At 36.7% G+C, this 10,714-nt stretch overlaps 1 long non-coding RNA gene across 1 annotated transcript; it reads right to left on the bottom strand.

Moving 5' to 3' along the window:
- Positions 1–1,950: 1,950 nt before the first annotated feature.
- Positions 1,951–5,566, bottom strand: LOC136697989 (uncharacterized). Its single transcript, XR_010802778.1, has 4 exons — positions 5,373–5,566; positions 2,289–2,348; positions 2,111–2,170; positions 1,951–2,023 (listed from the first exon to the last, which is right to left on the bottom strand). It is a non-coding gene; the product is annotated as an uncharacterized lncRNA (long non-coding RNA).
- Positions 5,567–10,714: the final 5,148 nt, after the last annotated feature.

Raw genomic sequence — 10,714 nt, 5'->3', positions numbered from 1 at the left:
CACTCAGTCTCATAGGGAGAAAAGAGAGACTATCAATGTATCTCTGTTTATACTGTACATCTTGAAAACACAAGGTTTTAACACCTTGGGCTATGATGTTAGGTGTGATACCTTCCTTTACCAAATGGTTCAATGAAAGATATGAATCATACCCTCTAGCATTGTGTGCTATGAATGTATAACCTTTGTACATTTCCCTGCAAAACCTCCTAAAGAATGCTGCTACGCATTTGTGACCTTTTGCTGTCCACTCCTTACCTCTGAAATCAATGCAACATATATAATTAGCTATCTGGTAACCTGTTTGTTGATTTGTCTCAAAATCATAAAAGACGTACTTTTCATCAGGAATTTCAAAGGTTATAGGTTGCATAAAACATTCATGCATGATTTCTGAATCAACTTTGGCTCCGCGGTTTTTACAACGACTGGCATGACACTGGTGTTTTTTGGATGCTTTACCCTGATCCTGCATCGTGTTACATTTAGGACAATAGAATCTAGTTTTACATAAAGTTCGATCATCGTGTGCAATATGTGCAAAGCTAACCATTTCATCTGTGGATAATCCTACATCAGGTTGCAATTGCATCACTATTTGTTCTACTTGGAAAATGTTTTTATCAGGATTCAATATTTGAGAAACGCATAAGGCAAAACAGAGGTTATCTTTGTTGTGATAAACATATAGATTTTTCAACTTTTTCTGAACAAAGTCTTTGCTGAAGACACCTGATAGCTTTTTTTCCCCTCCACCCTGAGGAGCATGCACAATCCGTATAACTAATTGTAAAGTTTCATCGGAAAGTATTTCAATTTTACTCTGAATGGCGTTTTCAAACAACATCAGAAAGGAATTCAGGTCGATAACCCCATCATTTATCTGAACATGCGACGAAACACTGAGTGAATCACCCTGAATTTTAACAAACACACCATCACTCGGACCACCCATTTCATCATTGGCAATATTGAGCATTTCATTTAAAATCTCAAGAACATAATTGTAAAATTCAGCAAAACTATCAACATTGCCTAGAGAGGAAAAGTTTATCCTTCTTCTAATTTCTGTGGTGCGGAATCTGTCTAAGCGATTTATATTGATATTTGGGTCAATAACACCCCCCATTTGTACATCGCCATTGTCAGGCGGAGGAGAATTGTCATTAAGATCATCCTCTCTTTCAACACTAGGGGATGGAGGAAAACTCTCATTCAGATCATCCTCTCTTTCAACACTAGGTGAATGTTTGTTACTCAGATCATAATCAGGACTGGTTAATGAATTCTGACTTAAGTTTATCAGATTATCATTTAATCTCAAAAGACTTTGGTTAAGTTCATAGAAAAAATCTGACAAAGTTTCAGGAATATTTTCTGAGGTATTAACAGGAGATGTTAAACAATCATAGTTTGGATTAGAAGGTTCTGACAATCTGTCATTTAGCTGTTTTACAGCATCTAAAAGAAAAGGATTCAGAGTTGTACACATATCGTGTTCATTGAGTGTGTTTTGTAATTTCGATAAGCTCTACTCCAGTTCAAAGAAAACATCATGCAAACTTTTAGCTGTATTTTCCACAGTATTGTTAGGAGATGTTAAACATTCAAACTTTGGGTTGTGATTATGAATTACTGACAAACTCTCATTAAGCTGATTTACAGCTTCTAATATAAAGGGATTTGTACACGTATCGTGTTCATTCAATGTAGTTTCTAATTTTGAAAAACTTTGCTTTAATTCACAGATTATATGAGTGCTATTTAAATCATGTGAAAAAGGACTGATGTTAGACTTCTTAGCTTCATTGTTTAAAACCTCATTGTTAGTTCATTTCTGTGCCATTTGACTAATACAATATTTAATATACAATACCACAATATATATATTATATACAATAACACAAAATGAATAAAAAAATCATTAAAATAAGTATTACATTCTTGAGTCAGCAATTGATGCCTCTTCACAGACACCAGCATGTGTAGAGAGTAGCATCATAATAGTGCCAGAATGTTTTTACTGAAATATAAAAATAAAAAAAATGTTTCAATTAGGACTAGGAAATACACATAAAATTATAAATTACATAATATATTTTTTACTTACAGGAAAGAGTTTCATCATAAGTGACTGTGTATCCAGTTCATAACTGTTTAGGACTCTTGACTAAAGAGATACAAAAATTTTCATGAATAACATTATAAAATACATATATATATATATATATATATATATATATATATATATATATATATTTTTTTTTTTTTTTTTTTTTTTTACTTACCCTAAGGACTTGGAGCATGTAAAATGTTAGCCATCGTGTCTGTTCTTCTTTGTTCTTAATCTAAATAAAAATAAATAAATGGAAAAAAAATAATAATATTCTTAAATTAATCTTATTTTCCGTGATAAATAACAGAATGTCAGTTATTATCTGTAGATTTTAGTTCCAGTCCGAGCTGTATGTCAAACAAACATTGCTCTCAGTTGTTTTTGGTAAAATGGATTTGATTTTCATTTATCATAAAATCAAATGTATGTAACAAGGGGGTTGGGTTGTAAACCTGGGTGGGGGTCCTATACTAGCTTGTGCACAATCGTTTTTTGAAGGGAAAGAAAATGATTGTTTTTAAACCAAAAACAATTTTTTAATCACTAAAACACTATTAATCATTTTGAATGTGGACTCATAATTATATATATAAAACAATTATATACTTGTATGTGTGTGTAGCAAGGGATGGTGGAGGTGTGTGTGTGTGTGTGTGTGTCACACCTCAGTGATAAGAACCCTCTTCATAAAACACTATCCCATTTTTCAAGGGAGAAGATATAATAAACTAATGAATATTATTAAAAAATTAAAAAATATTTTCCTGGTAAAATTCACGCGACGAAGGGAAAGCGTTCTGCTTTCCCTTCGTTGCGTGAATTTTACCAGGAAAATATTTTAAAAATTTTTAATAATATTCATTATTAAAAAAACGACAGTTCTTGACGTCATACATACGCGCCTGCGTCGCGTCTGCATGGTTGAGAGGACGAGATTTCCCTGACCAAAAAGCAGCAGGGTTCAAGTGAGTTTACGAACAAGTGGCACATTCTCTTTCTGTGATTCCTTAGTTTTGTTGAAGATCTATCTACCGTATTTTCCGCACTATAAGGCGCACCGGATTATAAGGCGCATACAATAGACGCTACAGTAGAGGCTGGGGGTTACGTTATGCATCAATTAGATGGAGCTGCGCTAAAGGGAATATCAACAAAACAGTCAGATAGCTCAGTTCAACTTTATTAATAGATTACAACTCTCTGTTCAACAACCCACTGTTCGAGTTTGTCCTCCAAATGTAGCCATCTCGCTTTTTCCCTCGGAAACTCTGTTTAGTCTTCTTTACTTGGCGTAGGTCATCTCGTTGCTTCCTCCACTTTCGCACCATTGATTCGTTAATGTTAAATTCTCTTGCTGCTGCTCTATTCCCGTGTTCTTCTGCGTGACTGATCGCCTTGAGTTTAAACTCTGCGTCATATGCGTGTCTCTTAATAGGAGCCATGTCGGGGTCCTTACATAAAAAACAAATGGAAATGAAATATATATACCGGTATATATCCAGCCTGCACCGCGCGCGGAAGAAAATGAAGTAGGCGGCTGCTTACCGTAGTTGCGGCTCAATATTGGTCCATATATAAGGCGCACCGGATTATAAGGCGCACTGTCGGCTTTTGAGATAATTTGAGTTTTTTAGGTGCGCCTTATAGTGCGGAAAATACGGTACATGTTATTTTGAGTTAAATTGCTAACGTTAAATATGACAAGCACATTTCGATGCCCTGAGTACTTCGTGTTTTTACCCAAGACTGCATGTCTATACAAAATTGCATTAGCTAAACAAGCACATTTTACTAACGAAGGGTTAAAAACAAACGCTAGTTAAACTTTGCAGAAGTTGTCATCCGCTTATCCAGTTTACGGTGTAAACCTGTTGGATCTGTGGTTCTTTTATCGTAACTGATCAGCGACCACTTGCAGTAATCCAGTGGGAAAAACCACCTAAAAAACATGGCATTCCTTCATAATTCACATGTTGTTCACTAATAACTTAGCTTCGTTTTAAATCATCCCATGCCTGCTATGTCAGGAAAAAAATATGAGTCATCTTAAACATAATATAATATGATATGACTTCACTGTGGTGATAACAAATATAGCCTTTTATAAACAACTCTTTTCCCGTTAAATTCTGTTCCTCTTAGATTGTACCAATGGAGTATGAAGAACAAGGGCAAGTGCTACAGGTAAAGTAGGCACTTTAGGTTAATGAAACTGACTCCATCATCTGTCATCACACTTCACAAACAAACTGTTTCACTTTTTTTCAGGGGCCATCCGCTGAGAAGAGTGTGGTATAATGATTGGCAGCATAACAATGAAGGGCAAGGACATTCCTCACTCTAGGAGAAATATCACTGATCACTCATATTATTTGCAGTATTCAGTGAAAATCATTGACTTTAGTTAAAATATTCTGTATAGTGAGCTCTTTTAGACAACATTCAGCACCAATTGCAGTATAAGAGCAATAAACTGCCAGATTGTGTAGTTCCACAGCCACACTTTAGTTTCCCACCAGCACTTTGCTGGCGATCCATCAGAACAAGCTGCGGTGACCAGGTAAAGAGTAAATTAAACTGGTTTTGTTGCTGTGTGTTTTCCTTTATATTATGTGCGTTTACACAGCATTTTATTTGCATGTGCCTTTCTCACTGTTAAAACACAGAAAGCAGCTATAGTACCACAAAAAAGCACCACATGGGGCCCCACTACCTCACGAAAATCTATGATGCACCATGTATAATAAAATAATTTTCATCCTTGTTTAAATTTAAAACTATATATAAACTGTCGTAGCACCAACTTTGGGAAAGCCTGTCCCAGGATCTGTGTTACAAGGGCAATGCATCATGTTTTCTCACTTGGAAGGGCATCTGAGAGGGCACTTCACAAGTTTTTTAATTACAAAGAGGATGTCTAATTTATCCCATTTTGAGGGCTGTCAGTCATTATACCATACTCCTTTCAGCTGATGTCCACCAATGGTCATTTGTACCATTCGGTCATTATTACATCATGTCTCATTGCTCAAAACCGTAAGTGGAAAAGTTGGTTTCTCGAGTCAATTTTTTAAAATAATGGAGCCATTAATGTGTTCCAGCCCCCACCCCAAAACTCACAGTTTTTGCACTGATATATGTTTACAACACTCTCAAATTAATAAAAAAAATACATGTAGCGTTACTAAAAATAAAAGAGAAATACAGTGGAAACAGTAATAAAAAAGAAATAAAAAAGATTTAAGAGGTTACACACCTTGAAGACCTGACGACTGGGTGGAGGAGGCACTGGCACTGGCTGTGTGACGGGAAGGGATAAGGTTTGGAATAACAACAGGATGTAGGCGGGTCAATGTAGTTCTGTCCTTTTTTTTTTGCATTTCTCCATCACAACCCTTCCTTTTTATGATTTAAAAACATCATGTATGAAAACTTTTAATAATATCATTGTAAGAAAATGCAAAAGATAACATTAACCATAGACTAGCTAGATATCATGCACTTAAAATGAGCACAATATGAGGAATAGTAAAATAAAAATGGCAAACCGACTGAGTGATTAAATGAGTGAATATTAAAGAAATATTGATGAAATTTATAAAATGATTAAATTATTTACTCATCCTCCTCAGTAGAATCACAGGAGGCATAAATCGGCTGAGTCATTTCAAGGGGCAACTCATCCAGAGGATTACATGTAAACTTCTTCACTAACCGTGAAGGTGACAGAACACTCAATAGTTTTAGTGATCAGACTTCTAACACAGGGAATGCAGCATCTGATTACTGCCAGTACTAATAATGAAACGAATACCATAATAGTTAATTTCAACACCAATGCTCCCCATTTGCCAAAATATGAATCAGACCATGCCATACAATCACCATTTAAGCAAGAAAATCCATGCAACTCAGCAGTGAAAGCTGCCAGTTCTTCCATTGCTTTAGTAAATGACCCGCTTGCTGCTGTTTGATTAGGAATGAATGTGCAGCAGTGGTCACCAAATATGTAACACGCTCCTACCTTTTTGGCCAAGATCATGTCAAGGGTGAGTCGGTTATGGTATGTCATTTGTGAAGCATAATGCAGTTGTTCTCTCAAAACCTTTAATGTGTCACAAGTCAAGTTGGCTTAGCGTTGTTGATTGTACCATATGAAATTGATGTTGTTTACTGTGACCCATACTAAAATAGATTCAAACCCAGCTGCCATAGGGTTCCATATTTTAAATTTACCAGGGACTCCCCTTGGAATGCTGATAGCATCCCGATAAATTAAATGGTCCCCCATGAAATCTCTTTTGTATCCGTGAATTACCTTTTTAAAGATCAGATGTGCATACACATTTTAAAGCATGGCTTTGTAATACGAGCCCTGTTGGAACACCTTTAGATTCTGATCAACAACCCACATGATCGAACAATGGGAAATGTCCCACTTCTATTGCACACAGACAAGAACGATTACCTATTATGCAGATTGTCTTTTGACAAATTTCACGTGAAACATTCATATGGTGCGTCAAAATGATCAATGTAGTCATCTGGGTTTTCAATCATCGCTGAAGGAGATAACATTATAAAAGATTTTAACCATTTTAGGACATTCACGTTGGATTACTGAGTAATTGAACGCTTTAGAGCACAGTCTCTAGGACAAATAAAACCTCCCTTCATTGATTGATGTAGGATGTCTTCATCCTCACATGCTTTACTTTTACTGTCATGCTATAGACACCATATCTTTAATGTTTCTGGATGCATGTATCTCACATATTTGGCACAAGTGGTAGCATTGTAAGGAAATGGTATGATAATAGGAACTTCCCAAGCACTCATACATAACATGATGAATTAATAGCTGTTGTAACAGCATGATGTAACAGCAGAGATTAATACCAGATCGTATGGCCTCTGTGTCAAGACGGCCTGAACCTTGAAATAGCCTTTACAAAGTTAGTGCCAGTAACATCAGCCAAGTGATTAACACTCAAAAATCTTTCATTTTTGCTGTACAGAATAATTTTTGCTTTGTAACATTGGAGCTTGCTTCCAGTGTGGCTTGTGGATTCAAGGCATACATCACTCCTATTCCGGAAAGTGAAGCAGGATGAGGACCCCGCCTTGCTTGTTGTTGTTTCAAATTCTTAGGCCAGTTAATCTCAGTCTCCACTCTTCCTATTATTGTTGAACTTCCTTTTCAACGTTTTGTTGAAGTTGTTAGTAATTTCTCAAAAAAGATCAACATATGGTTTTCCAACTATCCGCTATTGTCCAAATATGATCCAACCCCGATCTTGAATTTCAAAATTTCAAAAGGTGTTAAACCAACTCGGACTCTGGTTCACATGTGCATATGCCTGGTGTTACTGTAATCCCTCATACTGCGTTATGCTGGACGCAAATAAGGCACTTCTCAAAACATTTCTGAATGAAAATTGAAAATTGAAAATCACGTAGAGGGCAGACATGGTCCATCTAAGGCCTGTCATACTTCCTTTTGAAAACAGCCATTTTTACGTCAAGCAGTATGCATCTGAGGACTGAGAAGCAGCAACAGCTTTGGGCAAAATAATTGCTTTCAATAAAGACTGAATAAAGAGTTTAAATATAACAGACACAACAAACATGTAAATTCTGTTCTTCCCAGATTCCACAAATGAGCCACAATGACCAAAGTAATGAAGAAACGATGGAGTATGAGGAACATGGACAAGAGCAGCAGCAAGTAAATACATGATACTTATCTTCTGTCATCACTATTCACAAACACATCCTGACACTCAGCTTTAACTGATGGTTATGAATGACAGAATGTGGATGAAAAAAAAGAAATCTGAATTGTTTTCTGGTAGAGGAAAACGTAGGCATCAGAACTGAAGCAGATCTCTACACACAGGCAGACAGAACCTCTACAGGATGATCCAAGCTCAAGTACTAAAGGGCAGGGATATATAACTCCTGAAATATTGCGATACAGGTAGAATGTAAAGCAGGATGTGCTTTTATTTTGAAGGCTTCTGCTATAGATTTGATGACATTTGAATATTCGTCCTCTTTAATGAAAGGGTCCACTGTTCTTATTCAGAACATAACACAGTGATAGAAAGGGCAACAGTGACCTTTTTTGTTTTGAACTGAAAATATCACAGAACTGAAAATGTTATGTTTATGCATTTTTTTCACATGTGAACACAAGGTGATATACAGTGTGAAAATTATGTCACAAGCTCAGAAAATGTATGACCCTAATTTGATCCCATACATTTGTCTCTGTCATACAATAACAAAAGACTGCTTTAAACTATTAATCCAGAATTAACTTTCACCTTTTCCAAACCAGTTATTTTCATATTCAATTAATCCCTCCCTTCAGAATGCGTTTAAAACATATTTCAATATAAATTTGGATACAGTACTTTGCAGTTCATCTTTCACAGATTCGCTACTTCGTGGGTTTTTTCATGGGGGCTTAGGGCCGCTAAATCGCGGATATTGAGGGAAAAACTAGGAAAACCGTGAAAGATGAATAGCATCTTTCCACATCCGAGTGAAATTTACTGACGCTAAATCACAGCTTAGGAATGACTCTATTAAAGAAACTGGTAGGATATCACATGTAGTTCCATTATAGAATGACTGTTTAATGCAAAGGCTGGGTTGTTAACAGTAACAGGGAGGGGTTTAAAAGTCCAAATAACAAAAATCTCTTTCCTCTACTTCGCGGAAATTCGTTTTTCGCGGGTGGGTCTTGGAACGCATCCCCTGCGAGGGATCACTGTATCACAACTTTACTGGAGCTTCAAATTTATTTATTTTAGTACTTTCCCTGCACTTTGGAAAAAAAGAATTGTATGCTTTATTTCTTTCTGTGTCCTAATACTCAGTATTTTGCAAAATTAAAAATAAACAAACAAACAAACAAAAAAAATCCCCTCAAATAAGCAGGTATGCTCATGTATCCTGGAATTATGCAAAAGTCTTGATCATTATTAATATCTGCAACAACAGTAGTCTGTGAAGCAAGCTGCAGCTTCCTACTGAACAGCCTCAAATCTACACCGCAGGAGAAATGCTAGCACAGGCTTCCAGTACCCATAGTATACCTGAATATTCCAGTATACCTGAAACTACTCTACTTAATTCCACCTCTGATGCACAGCATACAGTTTTAAAAATGAAGAACTGGATGTATATGTTTGCTCAATCTGCTTGATCTCTGGAATAGGTGGACCCTGGAGTCCAGAAGCTGACCAATCTTTAAAGGATGATGGAGAATATGTCTCTGGATAGAGAAAATATGGACATCGTTGAGCAAGGAGAAAATAAGGTGTGAACTCTTTCACTGAGCACTAAAGTTAGTTCCATACACCATAAAATATAATGATGTATATTTATACACATCCGTCACTTTGCGATGGAACGGTGCCCCCTCCAGAGTGTGTTCCTACCTTTGCACCCAGTGATTCTGGGTAGGCTCTGGACCCACTGTGGCACTAAATTGGATAAGTGGCAGGCAATGAATGAATGAATGAATGAATATACAAATCCAGTATAAAAAATGTCCTACTTTTATAGAATGTGAGGCATTCACGTCAAGGAATGAATAATGAGACAAAGCTGGCACTATAGAGAAATGCCAAAGGATGGGCTTAAAAGGAGCCCAGGAGTTCAGTAGAGAAAGAGAATTCCTAGGTGAAGGTGAAATGTTTGTGACCCATTCTCTTGTGTTTTTCACAGATTCCATCTAAGGCAAGGAAAAGACCTTCCTGCCCTGACTCCGATGACAGTTGCAAACCTTCAAAATCTCCTCGTGTCCGTTAAGAGCAGCGCTATGTACTTCACCAACCCTCTCAACTTACTTTAATTAAATAAAATAAATTTAACTTATAAGTCGGCCTCGAGGTTAGAGAAGCAAACTCGAAGCCGGAAGGTCGCTGGTTCAGTTCTCAGTGCCCTTGATCTAGGTACCTAACCCCCAAACTGCTCCCTGGGTACTGAAGTGGGTGGCCTCCTGCCCCATTTGTGTGGATTAAATGCTCATACTGTCTATAAAGCTGCGAAAAATGGTACCAATAAAATTATTTCTTCTTCTACTTCTTCGTCATTATTTTCCTTAAGATTTGTCATTTTTACTTGCAGGTGCCACTAGAGGGCGCCAGAGACCAGACTGTGTGCTGCGCTCTCCTGGACCTCAAGAATGAATGAATGAATGAATGAATGAATGAATGAATGAATGAATGAATAAATAAATAAATAAATACTCACTGCTCTTAGACCCTTACATCCTACACTTATGAAGCTGGTGTTTTGATGAAAACTACTGTTATTAAAATTGAATTTGAGGCGGAAATTAACAGGAAAAGACCAGCAGTAAAAGAGCTGAGATACATTCCTCTTGGACAGCTACATTATATACTTTGTGAAACAGCCCCCTGCTCTGCAACATGCACCAGTTGTAGTTCATTAGAAGTAAACAACACTAGTGTGTTGTCAAAAAAATGGTCATGGTTCATCCAATAATTCCACTGAAGGGTATTGATTGGGAGTTCCAGCTTCTGTTCTTCTGGAAATGCTTGGAAGATTCCTGTGAGGATT

The sequence above is a fragment of the Hoplias malabaricus genome, chromosome 5 (assembly GCF_029633855.1).
Source record: "Hoplias malabaricus isolate fHopMal1 chromosome 5, fHopMal1.hap1, whole genome shotgun sequence".
In the NCBI taxonomy this organism is placed as follows: domain Eukaryota; kingdom Metazoa; phylum Chordata; class Actinopteri; order Characiformes; family Erythrinidae; genus Hoplias; species Hoplias malabaricus.
This window is presented reverse-complemented; position numbering and strand designations above follow the sequence as displayed.